General features: G+C 39.8%; 1 protein-coding gene across 1 annotated transcript in view; it reads left to right on the top strand.

Annotated features, from left to right (window-relative positions):
• Nucleotides 1-200: 200 nt before the first annotated feature.
• Nucleotides 201-17,819, top strand: part of LOC140325941 (signal transducer and activator of transcription 5B) — a 102,574-nt gene continuing 84,955 nt past the window's right edge. Inside the window, exon 1 of the mRNA XM_072404064.1 lies at nt 201-412. The gene's annotated coding sequence lies outside the window, so the exon portion shown is untranslated. The remainder of the gene's footprint in view (nt 413-17,819) is intronic.

Here is a 17,819-nt window from a genome sequence, read left to right as displayed (position 1 = left end):
GCGCCTTGCATTGCAGGCTGGGAGTCCATAGAGGGCGTGCGCCGTGAATTTCGGGCAGGAGTGTGCGCGCAGTATGTCGTGTAACCTGGGAGTGCGCGCGCGTTGCATTGCAGGCTGTAGTCCGTGGAGAGCGCGCGCCGTGACTTGCAGGCTGACGGATGGGGGCGTGGTGCTGTGGGTCGGTGTGCAGCATTACAGTAGACAGGTGGCGCTGCTGAGTGAGCGGGGGGTTTGCTGGCTGGACAAGCTGTGTATAGCTCCGTATAGCAGAGCTGCAGACATAACAGTAACCCGAAGGATTAAATGTGCAACAGGCGCAGGAGGAAAGCCAAGGAGAGCCGAGCTATCCTCCTCCCCTGGGGGAAGCAGGGAGCACGTACCTCCCGGGGGGAAGAAGCGGAGTCGTGCTGAGGTAAGGCGCTGTGTGACTGGGGGGGGGGGCACAGCCTGTCAAGCAGTGTCGGAGCTGTCATGTCCGGGCTCCTCATGGAGGCAGAGGGGTGTGAGGAGCCGCTGTCACTGTACACATTGGGGGTGTTGTCACAAAATGCCAATTACTGCGCCCTATGCCGCCCTCTGTTTTCAAGTTGAGCCTGGCATTGATGGCATTGTGCCAGCCTGAATGTGGGTGCGCAGGTGTGACAAGATGCCTGGCACTGCCAGTGTGATTACTGGCACCTGTATGGCACGAGCAGAGGCACTGAGCACGTGATCTGTTCCTGACTATAGGTAATGTGTGGTACAGTCATGGCAAGCATGATCAGGGGCGCTCCAAAATAAATATGGCCAAGGCTGTTGTGGGCACTTTCTTGGCAAGTGTTGTTGTAATCATGACAACTGATGTGTGAGGAAGGTGAGTGTGACCACAAGGAGGCAGCACTGGCAGGTTGTGCTTAGCTTTGGGTTCTTAGAGTATGACCACTAGGGGGCGAGAATGGCCACCAGGGGACAAATTTGCCCAGAAGTGTCTAAGATGAGCGTGGCCAGGGCAGTGCAATCAGGAAGTCTTTTGATGTTTGCAGATAAACATTTGTTATGGGGCACGTATTATTGGGCTGGTTTGACTCACTAATCTTGGTCTGTTTTGCGCCTGTCACAAATCTGGCCAGTTCAAATGAAGCGTATGAAAAAATACACAAGCATTGGTTTATCGGTACAAGCTGCATGTCAGAACTACAAAAAGCTGCAGACGGAATTTATGTAAAAATCTTTTTATATAAAACTCGGCTCCAACCCATAACATTTCTCCCAGTAGAGAACCAAGTGGGTGGATGGACGGGGCCGCTATAGGAACCAGAACATAAAATGTGGCGTTTGCAGTAATGACACAGCCATTTCTTTGGCATTTTTTCATGATACATTTAGTGTGAATGGCCCAAGTTTGTGACACATTTAATATAAATCTCATGTTTTAGACTCACTTTTGTTGTCATGCCTGTTTATATTGCTGGAAGACACGTTCATGTCCCTAAGCAGCTGTTCATTGTAGACTTTAAAACTTGACTGTTTACAAGTCCCTGGAGGACTTCAGAGTTACTTTGTGAAGTTCTGAAGCTCAGTATTTTTAAAATGTTTTAACACTAAAACACTGATGTGTATTTGTCTCAATGATTTCTGTTATCTACTTATTTGGCATTTATTGTTTGGATTTTTATATCTCCTAGATTGTAAGCTCTTCGGGGCAGGGTCCTCTCCTCCTCCTGTGTCACTGTCTGTATTAGTCTGTCATTTGCAACCCCTATTTAATGTACAGCGCTGCATAATATGTTGGCGCTATATAAATGCTGATTAATAATAAAAATAATAATAGTGAAGGTGAGCACTACTTTAGATTAGGTTCAGATGGGAATTTGGTACGACATGGGGAATGAACCTCTCTTCCCGCCACCCATTATCTGAAGACAAAAGTATACATGATCACATAAGTCATCCTGCATGTATTAGTTGAGTAATTGTGATACTTTCCAAAGCTACTTCTGCTTTTTTTTTTAAACAACTTAATAGATCCTAACAGTGTTTTAGCAAAAATATATAAAAGTATCACATATGTCAGTAGATCACCTTACCACAATGGTCATGTGAGGCAAAAACAGAACAAAACTGCAAATTTTGTGCCCCACTCTCCAATTGCTTTACACTGTGGAAGCCATCGCTCTCTTTCTCTGCATTGATGATGGCCAACAAACCTAAAACATCAATATGCAGCTTGGAAAGATTAGCTTTATATGTTAAACTGTATCTGCTCTGTAAACTGCCTGTACACTTAGGCTAAGTACACATGTGCTATAGTTATTGTTGGAAAATGAATGATCAACGATTATTCACCATTATGTTTAACGCTCGTATTGTGCACGATTCTGTACATGCAGTAACCATACAATTGTTCAAAGATAATCCACCAATAATGTACACACACTAGATACAATCGTTTGAGCGATGCAGTAAGTGACATGTACCGCAGAACAATCCACGATCACTACACGACTGTAAACACAATAGATGGTAAACGATTGTCGCTCAAACACATCCACTGTGGCGGGCATTTGTTTCCAGCGTCATTCCTCGTTCGTCGTCATTGGCCTGTCGTTATTCACCTATTTTGTTAACAATTATCAGATGATCGAAATTTAGTCGTTCGTTACCAATGATATTTATTGATTGTGTGTTCTTGGCCTTAGCCAAAGTGGGCGAAGTGTGGCATTTATTTTTGGGGATTTGTGGTGGAAGGAGATATGTAAATTTCTTTTTAGAAGGATCTGCTTTTCCTCATAGGTCTTCTCACAAAGCTAAACAAGAAAGCAGTTTTTAACATGAATGTGTCAATAGAATAAAATATATTCCTATTCATGTATGTGAAGTATATTTGGAAGGTTAAGCTCCACTTTTTTTTTACAATTGTAACCACGTAGGTCTTTATTGCAGTAGGGACAGACGATTTAAAACTTTAACCCCTAGAGTATCCTGGGTTACTTGGCATATCCTGGCATTCTACATTGGGCTGGGCATGCACAGATCAGCGTACTTCAACACATTGCCTGCAAAAAACTCCTGCCTGCTCATATATAGCACCAACATATTATGCAGCGCTGTGCAAAGTCTATAGTCATGTGACTAGATTGTCAACTCCTTTGAGGGACAGCTAATGTCCCTACCCTAGTCATTTTGTCATTTCCACAGTTTAAGGTTTGTTTTCTGCATGTTTTTGTGATGTGGGAGGAAACCTACGCAAACATGGGGAGAACCTGCAAACTCCATGCAGATAGTGCCCTGGCTGAGATTGGAACCTGGGGCTGGGACCCAGGGCGGTAAAGGCCAGAGAGCTAACCACTGAGCCACCGTGCTGCCCTTAGGATACGAAGATGTGAATCTGTGGGAGGCAGGGAAAGTCAGACTTTTGAAGGGCAACCAGAGTTAAAATTAAAAACACAAAATTTTATTGTTCCAAGAACATAATTTAAAAGATTAGGTAGGAGCTGTGTCTCTATAAATGAATCCTAGGCTAACATATAACAACTAGTTTCGCAAAAAAATAAAAATAGCAATATGGTTTAGTATCATACTAGGTTAGTGATGGCGGTAAGGTGTCCCACTCGACGCATTTTGCCAGAACCGGGCTTCCTCAGGGGTAAGGGGAGACTTGGTATTATTGCTGAGGCTTTTTACCGCATTAAGAGCCTTGTGATACCGAATTGCTACTTGTAAGTGATTTGATAGTAAGACCGATATCAATTTGGACATACTGCTGGTGTTTCCTGATGTCCGAGTGGAGTGAACCGTGTGATAGAAGCTTGAAATGTTTGTTCCAGGACTTTCAAATGCACAATGATTATGACATCTCTGTCTTAGTAGAAGTAAATGACACTGATCCAGCAGGGGAAGATAAAGTGTTGTCTTGTATGGAGCCAAGATGTGAAAATAAAAGACTGAACCAATGTTTTCCGAACATTTCTACTACTATTACCTCCTTTGCACTGTTGGTGACTGCTAGCTGTAGTTTTAACCAGCCCCCACCTACATTGCTGGTGATCATTTAGGGCTTTATCAGTGACAAAATGATCCCATAATATCATGCATCTGTCTGTGGTCACTGACCCTGTAAATATATCTTCTCTCCCAAGGCAGTTCTTTAAAGACTTCTGTAGCCCTGTAGTGTCCCACTGAAACATTAAATGAGTGTTGTGGCTCCCATGAATTAGAAACACTAGTTTACAAAATGATGGGTGGTTATATAAAAATTGAAGCCCTTGTATGTAGTAAGTAGTAGAACTTCATTTACTGGCAGTAACCACAGCGAAAAGTTTTCTATAGCTGCTGATGGGACCTGACAGCTGTTTGGAGGTATTTTTGTCCATTACTTTTTACTAAAAATGAATTGGATTACTTTGTGTATAATTTTGGATGGTTTTGCCTGAATTGCTAGTTTCAGGTTAAGCTACAGTAATTGTGTAGCATTTAGATCAGGACTTGGTTATTCTTGTTTTTTTTTTTTTTTTTTTTTTTTACTTTTTTAAAAACATGACATCCAAGAAAACCATGACCATATAACAGTGGAAAAGGGTCATTTTGATATATATTTAAACAAAATAGGAAAATACAGATATCATCAATATACGCATCACAGTTTTTTGGCTTCCTGGAGGTCAAAACATTTTTCTATCATTAAAACTAACAAAAGAAAAAAAATAGGAAAAAGACAGCAGACAAACACTAGAGGGAAGGGTGGGGGGAAGGATGGGAAGGGGTTCTAGTCCCATATATGATTTAAGCACGCATTGGAAAAGAAATTCTCCCAATGATAATGTGATATTGAGTTTGCTATTGCTGTTGAAGTACGAGATATTCTGTGGACCAAATAATTTGTTCCCATAAAAACCCAAGTGTGCATGTTCTTGGTTGATGCAGATTTGTCAGAGGCCACCAAATCTTCCATTGCCCTAATATCATTTAATTTCTGTATCAGTTGTTTCATGGTTGGTGGTGAAGTTTGTTTTTATAAAGCAGGGATACACGCCTTTGCAACATTTACCAAACGGTGTATCAGGGAGGACCAATATTTTTTCCTAGACATGGTATACATGTGAAGCAGGGCCGATTCCAGCTTTGAGATTTACTTTCCTCTGTGAGTTTTTTCATAGCGCCAGCCACCCCCTTCCAAAAAGTTTTTAAGAGGGGACAGTTCCAAAAAATATGCAGTAACATGCCAGGCTTCTTTTTCACAGCGCCAGCAGAGAGGACTGGAATAAGGGTATATCTTGGCCAAGACACTCCCAGTTCTATACCACCGTATACCTTTTAATTAGTCTCCTGGTAGTGATTGCTGATGGAGGCCTTATGGCCATTATAAAATACTTGTTTTCTCCTGTTGCAATTCCCTCTCCAACCCATTCACATAGGGAGGTATTGGAAAAGAATATTGTGTCACCAGCAACGGAAATGTATAAGATAAGGTTCCTCTCATTGGGCCCTCAGCTACACATGTCTGCTCCAGTGCAGTAAGTGACCTACTGAATTGTTAATGGCTGGCGCACGGAGCATAGCAAATGTTTAAATTGCTAGGTCCTCTAGGGGCCCAGGCTGGGCACCGAGTGTTCAGTGTGTACTCTGGCATCAGATATCCATTCTCCTGAGATGATAAAGTGCATAGCCCAGCACAACCCCTTTAATCTCCAATGTCTAAAGACGAGGTCTGTAAAACTTGGCGTAAATGCTGGGTGTCCTAGATTAAGAGTACAATGGAGATGGATAAGGTTCAACTCTAGAATTGTGAAGACATTTACTAATAACTCGCAAGGTCTCTCAGATAAGTGGGTGTTGTTTTAGCTTGGGCTACTGAATCAGGTGGCAAGCAGGCTAGCAAACGCATGGGTCTGGGTGAGGAATCTTCCTCAATTTGGATCCAACCCTTTAGCTTCCTATGAACTGCGGCATGGTACAACATGGGGTCTGGAAAGGCAATATCTCCCCGTAATAGGACTTTGTTATTCTTAAATGCAGAATGTATTCATTTCTGTTTTTGAGTTAGATATGCTGAATGACCCAGCTGCTTTTGAACTGTAAATCTGAAAAATAAAAGGCTGCAGCACCCTGCAATTTCCTATCTTAACCTGGAAATCGTTGGTCTCAATATCCCTTCATATGAAAACTCTAAGAAACAGAGTATCGCACCATTACCTACGGAATCTAACATGAATTAAAATGTTTTAACCTTTGTCACATAGACCACATTTTTCCATATACATAGAGTATCTAGATGACGGCTGGCAAATGTGAGATGGGTAATGGTGTTTTCTGCTTGATATCTCTCTCTCTCAGGCTATACTGCACTTAGTAAAATTTGATCTGTAGTCTGCTTTTTTTTTTCCTTGGAAGCTACCATCCTTGTGTGCTTAAAAATGTCTTCACCTTTCATCATAATTTACTTTAGAAAAAGAAAAGTGCTGTGTGGAAACCATATTGCTTAATGGTAAGAGCTGCATACATTGAAGGCTATAGCAGGCACTATGTAGAAACCTTTTATTGCATAATATTACTGTATTATAGAAATTCTGTATATACATAGGAGACTGTGCAGACAGACTGAAAATGGTTGCTGGACCTCCTGCAGGTAGTAAAAAAAATAATCTTGTGTGGCCCAGTAGTCATTTACCTCTGAAGGATTTCTAGTTGCTAGTTTTAGCTTCTTAGAAACGTTACAAGTTTCATGAAACAATTCAAGTGTAGAAATTAGGCCTGTATCTTTTTTCACCTGTCATTGAAAACAAATGCATTTTTAGTAGGCCAAGTATTCAAGTAAAATTGTTAACCATTAATTACTAAGAGCAGGGTTGGGTTGAGGAGTAGGAAGAAGTGTCTGCCTTGGCTTTAGCAGGAGTTAGAACAGAAATGGGTAGAACCCGCAGCCTATGCTAAGTAGCTCATACCTCAAGGGAGATAACTTTGACCTTTTTGGCTTGGGTGCTAAAGGACTTTGTCCATACACCAGCCAAAGGAAGTGGAAACAAACAAATGGTTCCATGTGGTAAATGGTACACATAGTATGACAATGTCCCAGACAGTCAGTGTTTTGTACCATCTTGTGAGATGACTTGAGTTTCTTTGTGTAGTTTACCTCATAGGGACCCATTTACCGCATATGTTTGGCAACTGTACATTACTGTTAGTGATATTCTCTTGCTATTTTAGTTGTGTAATTCAGTAATATTGTCCATGTAGCTCAATGCTTTCGCTGAAGTATAACATTACTTGCTGTCTGTCCACTGTCTGACCTCACACAGTGTATGTTAAAGCGTACCTAAACTCAACATATTTTACTTTACATTGAAGGGTAGACAACCCTTCTAAAAGTAAAAATGTTGTTTTTTAGGGCATGCGCAGAAGGAGCAGCCAGAGGCTTAATAGGAGTGTAGAGCTTTCCGGGATACCTACGTCATGCATTCCGGGAGGCTCTGTGCTGCCACTAAGACTTAATCCCCGTGGCCACCAAGGGGAAAGAGATGCTGATCCAACACCCATGTCCAGTGAGATTGGCTCCCTTTTTTATCCCCCTTCACAGCGGCTACGTCACCCAATCTCGCACCTGAGCAGTAGCAAGAAGACAAGAAAAAGACAGAAGAAAAGACTGGCTTAAAGAGGAACTCTAGTACAATGCCGGACCGGATCGTGGCAAGGACCAGCGGGATTAAAGGTATGTGTAATTTTTTGTTTATTTTTAGTTTAGTTCCGCTTTAAGTAGATGGCAAACAGTGTGTGAGGTCAAGTTGACTGGCACAAAAACTATAGACTTTCCCAACTGAGCCTCCTTTTATCTTAACTACTTTCAAAAAATCTCATGTATCTTTTGTACAGAAATAACCATACCAAATGTTTTGTGGTGTGTATTAAATCTAGTGATTTTTTTTTTTTTTTTTTTTTTTTTTTTTTTTTTATATAGAATGTGATTCAATTAACTATTGTACTGTGTAAAACCAACGTTAAGGCAGAATTAACCTTTAGATAGTTAAAATAATGATTTACTGTGGCAACTCTTGGCTTCTCATAGGGTGCATTAGAAGCTGAAGCAAGTCAGAGCCTGAATTGTTTATTGGCTGGAGAACATTCAAGCTAATAAAACCCTTTTCTCCCCAACATTACTGTGCCTAATTCTCCCTGAGCTGCCACTTTTGTTTAGTAGATTTAACAACATGAGTTGGGTATTTCCACAGCTTCCTGTTTTCATTAAATTGTGGTGAGCACACTGTTGACCCTTTCTACCAGCCACCGTCTATATCGTAGAGAACTGTTGTGGTCACTAAGTTTAAAATAAGGTATGTAATGAGAATGGGGTTTATATTCTAATTCCAGTAGCGTGTTAATAAGGGGAAAAATACACTGCTCAAAAAGTTAAGGGAACACTGAAATCATATCTTGATGACTGAAATATTCAAGTAGTTTGACATATATTGTGCAATTCATTGAGAAGAAAATGATATAAGATCGGTCAGTTGAAACCAAAATCATTACCCACCAAGGATTGGATTCAAAATGACACTGCAAAAAAAGTAAAAACTAAAATCAAGAATGATTGAATGTGCATTGATTTTATCACAGCAATTCATAATGAGGTTTAGTAATTTGTATTGCCCCTATGTGCACGTATGCCTTTCTGACAATGTCTGGGTATTGGTTTGATAAGACAGCGAATGGCGCTCTGGCAAATCTTTTCCCAGACCTGGATCAGGACATCAGTGAGTTCTGGACAATCTGTGTTGCTATTTGGCCGAGTAGGATACACCGATATCTATTATCCTAAAGACCCTATTGGATTTGGTTCTGGGGAACATTAGTTTGCACAGTCCTGCCTCATGAAGCTGGGCCCTGTCCTTCATTAGGAGGAACTCTCCTTGCCTACTCACAATTTCTATATGTTAACTTGAGTTTCACTTAAAGTGTTTGTCTCATAGAAGCCAGAGAGTACCATAATGCAGGCTTTATGCTTGCTATGTTGGTACATAATTAGCCCTCCCCCATGTACAAGATTCTTTTTAAACCTATAATGTATTTGCAGACAGTTTTGTTCTTAGTAAAATCTCGGAGTGTAACGATAAAATCAGTAAACTCATTTCTTTTGAGACAGTGAAGATTAAATAGTGACTTCATGAAAGCCTTGCAATGCAGTATTGCATAAGACAAGCCATGTATAACTTCCTTTATTAAAAAAAAAAAAATGGGAAGAAACTTGCATTCTCCTTGACAATGGCATATGCAATTATATTAGAAAGAATGAATACTGCTCTTGAAAGCTGTAATTCCTATACTCTATTGTCTTCATTATACTTTAATAAATTATATAATAAGTTGGTAGAGGATTACCCGTATGTTAGTGAGAATTTGCAGTAATACTTCTCCAACATTGGATTCTTGTATAAAATCCAGAAGGAAAGTTGCCCATGAGATGCCTTGTCATCTGTGTATGTGGATATGATGTAACCCATCCTCCCCTCCTCATATTTGTACTTTTTGATCCTGTGATCCTTCCCTGTGAAGTAATACTCCAAAGACTTGGGCCCATCTACCCCTTCATAAAAGTCAACAGGGCTTTAATCCACAGGCACAGTGCCACTGGGGTGTCGGGGAGTATGAAAATGTGGAGCGCGGACAAGCAGGTTAGTTCAATTGATTACTTAAGTTTTTTTCAGTGCCTTTAACATTGCCATTGACATTTTTAGCTCTACCCATGTGGTGACGTGTTTTCATCTTACAACACTGCTGTGAATAATGGCAAGGCCCTCGTTACTAACCATGTGACATATCTTGACTAAAAAAGATGATAAATAATCTTACAGAACAAATAGTCTTTCCAAGGCTCTATCTGTGCATGCGTGGCATTTTCCAACATGCGCACACACACACACACACACACACACACACACACACACAATGATACATTCAAAAAAAAGGAAGAACTGCAGCAACAACAGAATGGTGCTCAATCTTACAATGATGGTGAAATTTAAGATCCTAGTATGTGCGTTGAGGAGCATTTTCCATGGGGCAGAGATGGGCAATGAGAATGATCCTGGCCAGGTGATCAAGGCTAAGGACTCTTTCACACTAGAGGTTGTGAACTGTGCGGTCAGTCGCTGCTGGGTAAATAGGAAACTGCTGCTGTGCTTCCAAGAGGTGCCAAGCCACACTGCAGGTTAACTTGTTGCAATTACGGTGCAGTTCTTCCTATAGAGGGGCATCATGTCTCCTCCAAAGAACTGCTTCACGAGCCAACCACAATGCAGACAGGTGCTCAAAGTTGTTCCAAACTGTTTCCATACAATTTAATCGAAGTGGCTGGGAATGGCTTAAATATTTAGGAAAAATAATTGTTTACAGTACAGGGGTGCTTCATGTTTCAAATAAGGCAAGAATTTATATTTTTAAAACTTTGGTGTTAAAGCTAAACTAGAGCTAATACTACTTGGTGGCAGCAAAAGTAGCAGTTTTAGAATAGGAAGTACTTGTCCTCGTGCAACAGGGTTAAAAACTAAAACAATGTATTAATCATTTTTTTTGTCAAGCTTCTGTTGGTGTTTAGAACAGTTTGTGTATTTGTTTGCGTGCTTATATTGTAGAACACACCAGAGATTTGTTTAAGACAGAAAGGACAAACATACAAAATATCTCAATAAGGCTAAGTCTACATGGACTGTTTCCCCAGCACTTAAGGGGGCCCATGTATGGAAATCCCATTCGTTCATTCATGCAAGATCAAGTGATGTAGGCAGAAGCAGGAAGAACAAGAAAGAATATGGCAGTGCCTTGCGCTTTTACCGAGGCGAAGAGCCATAACAGGAGGGTACAGGACCCAATCCAGGACACCACCAGAGGAATCAAGGGATCTGGGAAATTAAACGTGAATTTTTATTTATAAATGCATGTATATACACTTAGAAACAGGATTTTTTAAGCATTTCAAAAAGGTCCATGTAGACGTAGCCTAAATATACTCTTTCCCAAAGGAAGTACTTGGGAAACCTCTTACAAAATACAAGTAAGTAGTTACAACCTTTGGGGACAGAGTAAAAAAACATTGACCCCCAACTAATGCTGGAAAGGGGGAAAACTTTCAGCACTTTCAGAAAATTTCAGAAGGGTAATCTGTTCGATCCTACATTCCTTATTTATCTACCTATGGACCTTGATATATGTAAATTCACTGTCTGTTCCCTAGCCTTAAAGTTTTATGTTGGCAAGGTGCCAGAGTTAATATTGCCCAATAAGACCTAAAAGTGTTCTTGGCCTTCCTGCTCTGGTGAGAAGTGTTACCGTGGCATGGGGCTGAGACTGTGTCCCAGGAAAGCACCAACTCAAAAGGAGAGATTGGCAGTAAGGCCGTGTGCTACCTCTAAAGAATATAATTCTCTAGTGTCGGCATACTGTAGATTTTCCTTTTGTGCTGATTGTATTTCTATGATTTTGCCATGTCAGTATGGTATTGGTTCATTATCTGTTTTTGGCACTGTAAGTACTGCACTCATTAGCTGTGTGGACATGTTATTGATTGTCTCAGTATGGCAACTGGCACGGCAGACATGTTTCTGTTTTTTGTGGATGGCTTAAACTGGCTCTGCAAGTTTTAGGTTATATAAGTTCTGTATTAATTGTGCCTGGGTTGTCTCTCTAGACATATTTCAGCTTGGGTCAGTTTATTACCAGTTGTGGCTTTTTGTGTTTCTGTCTGTGCCAGTGAGGTACTGATTGTGACTCTAGAGGTTTCTGTTTTTTAGTATAGTGCTAATGTTGTCTTCGCAAGTATGCTTGTGTATGTATGATCTTGACATTGTTTTTGCTACCGTGTTTCCCCGATGATAAGGCATCCCCATCAAATAAGCCACCCCCCGATTTTTGCTCAAAAAATTAAAATAAAGCACCCCCCGCAAATAAGACACCCACCGATACCTGCCAGTGTGTGCCTCTGTGTGACTCCTCGATGCTGGCTGCAGTGCAGAGCGAAACTGAAAGTAACTTCAAAGGCCAAAACGCGCCCGCGACTCCGCACCAGGAAGGACAAGCAAGCTGCTGATCCCTGCCCTAACGGAGTCTGTTACCCGGCCGTAGAAGCCAAAAAAAAAGTGGTTTAGTGATCAGAAGGGGACAATGAATGGCACATGAGTGATCAGAAGGGGGCAATGAATGGCACATGAGTGATCAGAAGGGGACAATGAATGGCACATGAGTGATCAGAAGGGGACAATGAATGGCACATGAGTGATCAGAAGGGGACAATGAATGGCACATGAGTGATCAGAAGGGGACAATGAATGGCACATGAGTGATCATGAGTGATTTTCAACAATAAATGTGTACTGTAGTCTTCTTCATGGAAAAATAAGACATCCCCCTGAAAATAGGACCTAGGGCATATTTTGGCATTTCAAAAAATATAAGACAGTGCCTTATCATAGGGGAAACAGGGTATTGAATTGCAAGCCCTGGTAAAATAGCTTTGGTAATATATCCTATTGTGTGATACTTCCCCCACCTCCAAGATTGTAAGCTCTTCAGGGCAGGGTCTTATCCTCCTCCTGTGTCACTGTCTGTATCTGTCTGTCATTTGCAACCCCTATTTATGGACAGTATGGCGTAATATTTTGGTGCTATGCAATCATGTTTATTATTATTATTATTAATAATAATGTATGCTATGTGTGTTTGAAAGGGGGTGTGAAAAATGATAGCTGACCTAGGGTACAAAAAGCATAAGGGCACACATGTTAACGTGTTCTTGTCAACAGCAAAAAGCTGGGTTTGACCTGTTTTGCATGCTATCTGCATGCAAACGCACTCCCAATAGCATGTGCTGAGTCCAAGGAAATGCAGGGCTATCCAAAACAGGTCAAATACAGCTTCTAAATTACTCTGAGTTAAATTTGCTGACTGCTTTCTAGCCTGTCAAAAGTAAAAACACAGCAGTTTTTCTGTGTCCCCCTCCCTTCCGATTGATTTGTTGATATTCCAGATTCTGTAGCAGGCCAAGGTGTCCAGTAAAAGTGATGGGTACCTGGCTTTGTACAAACCATAAAACGCAGGCAGGGGTTTCTACAATTGGCAGCTTTTCATCATGTTACCTAAAACGGCTTAGGTATAGTTGTGCTTTAGTATGTGCGTCATACCTTAGGTCCATGTTCACAGGGTGGGAACTCAGCTTTTCAGAATAACTGTAGAGGAATGGTTGCCTTGTTGAAGGAGATGGATAATATTGGAATTACATGTAGAATCAACAAGTATAAAAATGTCACAAGATGGCTGGAAAACTGTGTTGGTTTTCTGCTCATCAAACAGTTCCTACTTACATCTCCAAGCTAAATGACTTGCCTTGATTGGGCACTAGTTGGAAATTACTTGCTTAGAGTATGGAGTACCTATGATTGTTAGGCCTGAGGAAGGGCCATGGCCGGTCAAATACTTCAGTTAGGAGGTATATGATGTCCCATTAGGTGCCAAGCACAGTGTAGGAGATACTATAGATAATATCATAACATTTATACATTTGTGATTATCAAAGTAGTTTACACTGGTGAACATCTTGCGTAGCTGCTAGTTCCAACAGTATTTTTGAAACTTTTTTTATTTTGTGAGTAGTTTTAGCATGCCTTCATGTTCAGGGTGAGCTTTTAATATGTTTAAAGATTGAACCAGTCTGGAACTGGAACATCAAAACACAGGGCCTAACAAAGGAGATTGAAATCCCATAATTCACAAGTTTGTGGTGAGATCACATGTTTCTCCTCTTAGTGCCTCCGTTCTTTTGGATTTTGTATAATAAAATCTCACAGGGAGAAACGAAAACTACGTTAAAAGTAACATATACTGCATTATCTATATGATTTTAAAGTTCATTTAAAACTACATGTTTATCTTAGACTGCACTGTCTACAAGGTGACAACTCTGCTGTTTGGTTTCACAAAAAGTGTTGTAATCCTGATAAAGTAAAAACATAATAGATCTACTGGCAGAAATAACAGGTGGTTAAACTATATTATAGGGCGGCTGGTGCCTGACGGCTCATTTATCTAAATTCTGACTTTGTTTATACATTTAACTTAAAAGGTTAGCATTGCATCCAAAGATGTATTTCATTCACTGGTGCCTATTGTAAAACTGTGTATTTGGCTCTCCATAAACCTGGTATGAATATGAAAAATGTGTCATGCCAGGTCAACAGTAAGCTGCTATCATTCAGTTAAATGCAGCATGTCAATTCTGTGTTTCCCCCTTTTTTTTTTTTCTTTTTTTTTTTTTACTTAGCATAAACTTGGCTTTTAAACAACTGCATTTAGTAAGAGATCTTTCTAAAAAATTGATGCTTGGCATCCGCAGTATAGGTGGTTAATGCACCACTTTTTTGGTTGCTAATATTGGGCTCCTTTTGAATATGCTAGATAGCTTTGAGTCATCGGTTTTAAAACTTTAAATCTACTAAAGAGAATATGCGTGTTGTCAGAATGTGTGATCTGATGACTTGGTGTGGGGATTCAGAAAGTAATAATGTAATCAAGTGGCAACCAGGCATTTAGCATTTTCAAAAGGAGAGCTAGGCAATGACAGACTTCATTTTTCTCTAGATACTTGTTTACCCACTTACTTTGTGATTTCAGATATAGAAAACTAAGGGATTTGAAGCAGTTGTTTCCTACGAATCACCGTCTTTCTATCAAGAGTATTTTTAGTGATGTTAGGTTTTGAAAAAGTAGAAAGTAATAAAATAAAGTAATAATAAAAATAAATCCATTAATACATATTCTCAAAGCACTAAAATTTCTGTTAATATATGGGTTGCATTTAGGTGACTTGGATCATTGCCATGTGCTGTAATTTGCTTAATATACAAGGCATATTTTACGCACCAACTATACAAATTTTAATAAAAGACCCATAGAAGACTGAGTGGTTCTGTGAAGTATCTTCTGATGATAGACCCTGGGCTTCTCCTGGTTCCCCTAAGTCGGTGGTCCCCAACCTTTTTGGACTTGACTAGTTTTATGAACTCTGGACTGCGCATGTTCGGGGAGCCGTGTGTCACTCAAAGGGGAAGAAACTTCCCCCATAGTGATGTCATGATGCCAGAACCCACCCAGGTCTGAGCCTGCGATGGGAGAGTGGGCGCGTTATGTCCAGAGACACAACCTGTCTACCGCCCTGAGCCTGCGATCTGCACAGGAAACATAGTCCGCGGCTCTGGCCAATGTGTCCCCTCAAACAGGGTCCTTCTCCTGACCCCGCTGGGGGTGCACTGGCAAGAGCTGTGGACCTTTGGTTGGGGACCGCTTCCCTAAGTCATACCTTATTATGACTTCCAAAACTGATTTATTTATTGGCTGTTTTTCTCACCTATTTGACCCTATAATAGACTTACAAGTTTAAATATTTGAATTTTTACAAAACTAAACTTTAAATTTTAAGTGCTGAACATTCTAATCTAATAGGAACCACAGTCTGCGTTTTGCTCCAGGTTCTGGTGATTTTCAGTTAGATCACCCAATGCAAAGGGAAGGAAGGTAGATCATGATTTATGCAATCAATTCAGTTATAGAGGAGCTGTATTGTAAGAATTTAAGAAGAAAAACCATGGCGAATTGTATACTGTATATGGTGTGCAGAAATGCTCTTGCCTCAAGAGTTCCTGTATTCAGATGTCAGCAGCTTTGGAGAATTTGATAAGAAAAAGGATGTGACCTAAAAATACAATCACCTCTCCTGCGCTTCTGTGGTAGACACACCACAACGCCATTAAATAAAAGATTTTCACTTGTATCCCAGAAGGGCTTGTTCTGTCGCTTTCAACTTAGTCTCCATGATTTGTGACATGACTTTGATTGCAGATTTAAGTGTGCATAATTATCTTTTGCTGCCTGCCAAGTTAATTATTGTGTTTCTTAGTGCTTACATGAGGAACTGCTGTTTATACCCAAAGTAATAATTACAGTAATTGGGCAACAGGTCCATAAACAGCCACTAAAAAACGATCTTGTGTGGCTTCAAGATTAGAACCAAAAGCAATATGTACTTTGTATACACAAGTAAACAGACTTGGTATTACATGGCCTCTTTAGCTCCTGAGGAACTACATGTACCAATACCATTATGCATCTGTTTAGCAGGCAATGAAATGCATGCTGTTTGGTCGGTCACTTTCTGCCCTTACCAGTTGTAAATAATTTGACTCCTATATAAGAATTCCGCCTTCTTTGTTACTGGTAGTTTTCCTGGAATGGACAGATCAAAAAATCAATCAGGTGGGCAAATGCATTAAAATTACTGCTTGCATTGTTTTTTTGTCCAAGGAAACACTGACTTAAATTTCCTGTTGACTCCTTCGTTTAATTTCTTGGTATTTATTATTGTTGATAAATCCACAATTGGGTTTTATGCCAGGGAAGTTTAGGGTATTGCAATTGTTTTGTCATTTGGTGAACTATACTTAAACATTACACTTTATTAAGTTGCAGCACATTGACCTAGACTACACTTTTCTATCAAATTGACCTGATGGATTAAAAAAAAAAAAAATACTCCTTGGGACCTAAGCAACTAGTTAAGATTTGATTCATTATGATTTGAGTTATTTTTGTGTTATAAAGCAAACAGACTGAAATGTATAATAAATGTGTGTCTTTGTATCTCTTTTGTTAACATGGTACTGGTTATTTCTATTCATTTAGCTTAATTTATGAAAAAACATTTTTTAACTTGTTGTGGTGTTTTTTTTTCTTGTTTGTACATTTGTGTACAAACCAAACTTTTTGAGGTCTTTAGCTGTTGAAACCTGGCATCCAAGCTGTGCCTAGCATGTACTGAATTGTTCTCAGAATATTGCCATATTGGGTGTAAACTGAATTATCAGTCGGCTCCAATAATTGCGATCCTTGCTATGTTGTTTGGCTTTAGGAATTGGCGAAATACACATTTTATATTACAAATGTTTACTGTTTTGCCTGCCCCAACTGCTTTGTGATTTTGTTCATCCATTCTTTATTAAAGCAGCATGCAGCTTTTCTACTTTATAGTCTACTTTGCAGTCTGAAGTACACCTTACTGTAAAATGTAAAATCACATGTTAGTCCAGTGTTTTCTAAATTATAATGTGTTATTACAGGTTCATTATTATCATTTGTGTGTATATATAACTTAAGTGTAATTATTATGAATAGCCAGGCTCAACAAACATGCTCTTATATCACCAAGCAGCAAAACGTATGTCCACTATCAAAGCAACGTATTTATCACTTGATGAATGTAACAAGTTACAGGTATCCACGGTATGGCATACTAACTATGTATGCCCACGTGTGTATTGCAAATATGAGGAAGTTATTGTTTTTGTTCCTTTTCTTCTCAATGTATCTATTACTAGATGACCTAACAAACAAACAAACCTTGGGTCTCTAAAAACCAGACACTAAGTCTAAGAGCTGAAAGGCGCTCTGTAGCTAATTCCTGATTATTGTCATTTCAGATAAATCCAGTGCCACAGTTCACAGATTATATTCACACATGCATGTGACCAGTTATTTCGAGCTCTTACATATTGAAAGAGGGGAAAAAGAATATTTTGCAGAGGTTGTATGATTTGCATATATTCTAATATCCTATCTACAATAACTGCTAATTCTGACGTAGAAAATGTTTTTTTTTTTATCCTTATGTTCTTTGACTTCAAAAGGAGCTTGCTGGTTTCTAAATTAGATTTGCTTCAAACTCATAAACACATCTGTCCACCCCTATTCTCTGTAGATGTGTGTTCTAACTTTAAATGGGCCATTGTTCTTTTTGCATGCAAGCCTGAGTG

The sequence above is a fragment of the Pyxicephalus adspersus genome, chromosome 3, assembly GCF_032062135.1.
Source record: "Pyxicephalus adspersus chromosome 3, UCB_Pads_2.0, whole genome shotgun sequence".
Classification (NCBI taxonomy): Eukaryota; Metazoa; Chordata; class Amphibia; order Anura; family Pyxicephalidae; genus Pyxicephalus; species Pyxicephalus adspersus.
Note: the sequence above shows the minus strand (reverse complement) of the source record. Positions and strands in the feature narration are given on the sequence as shown.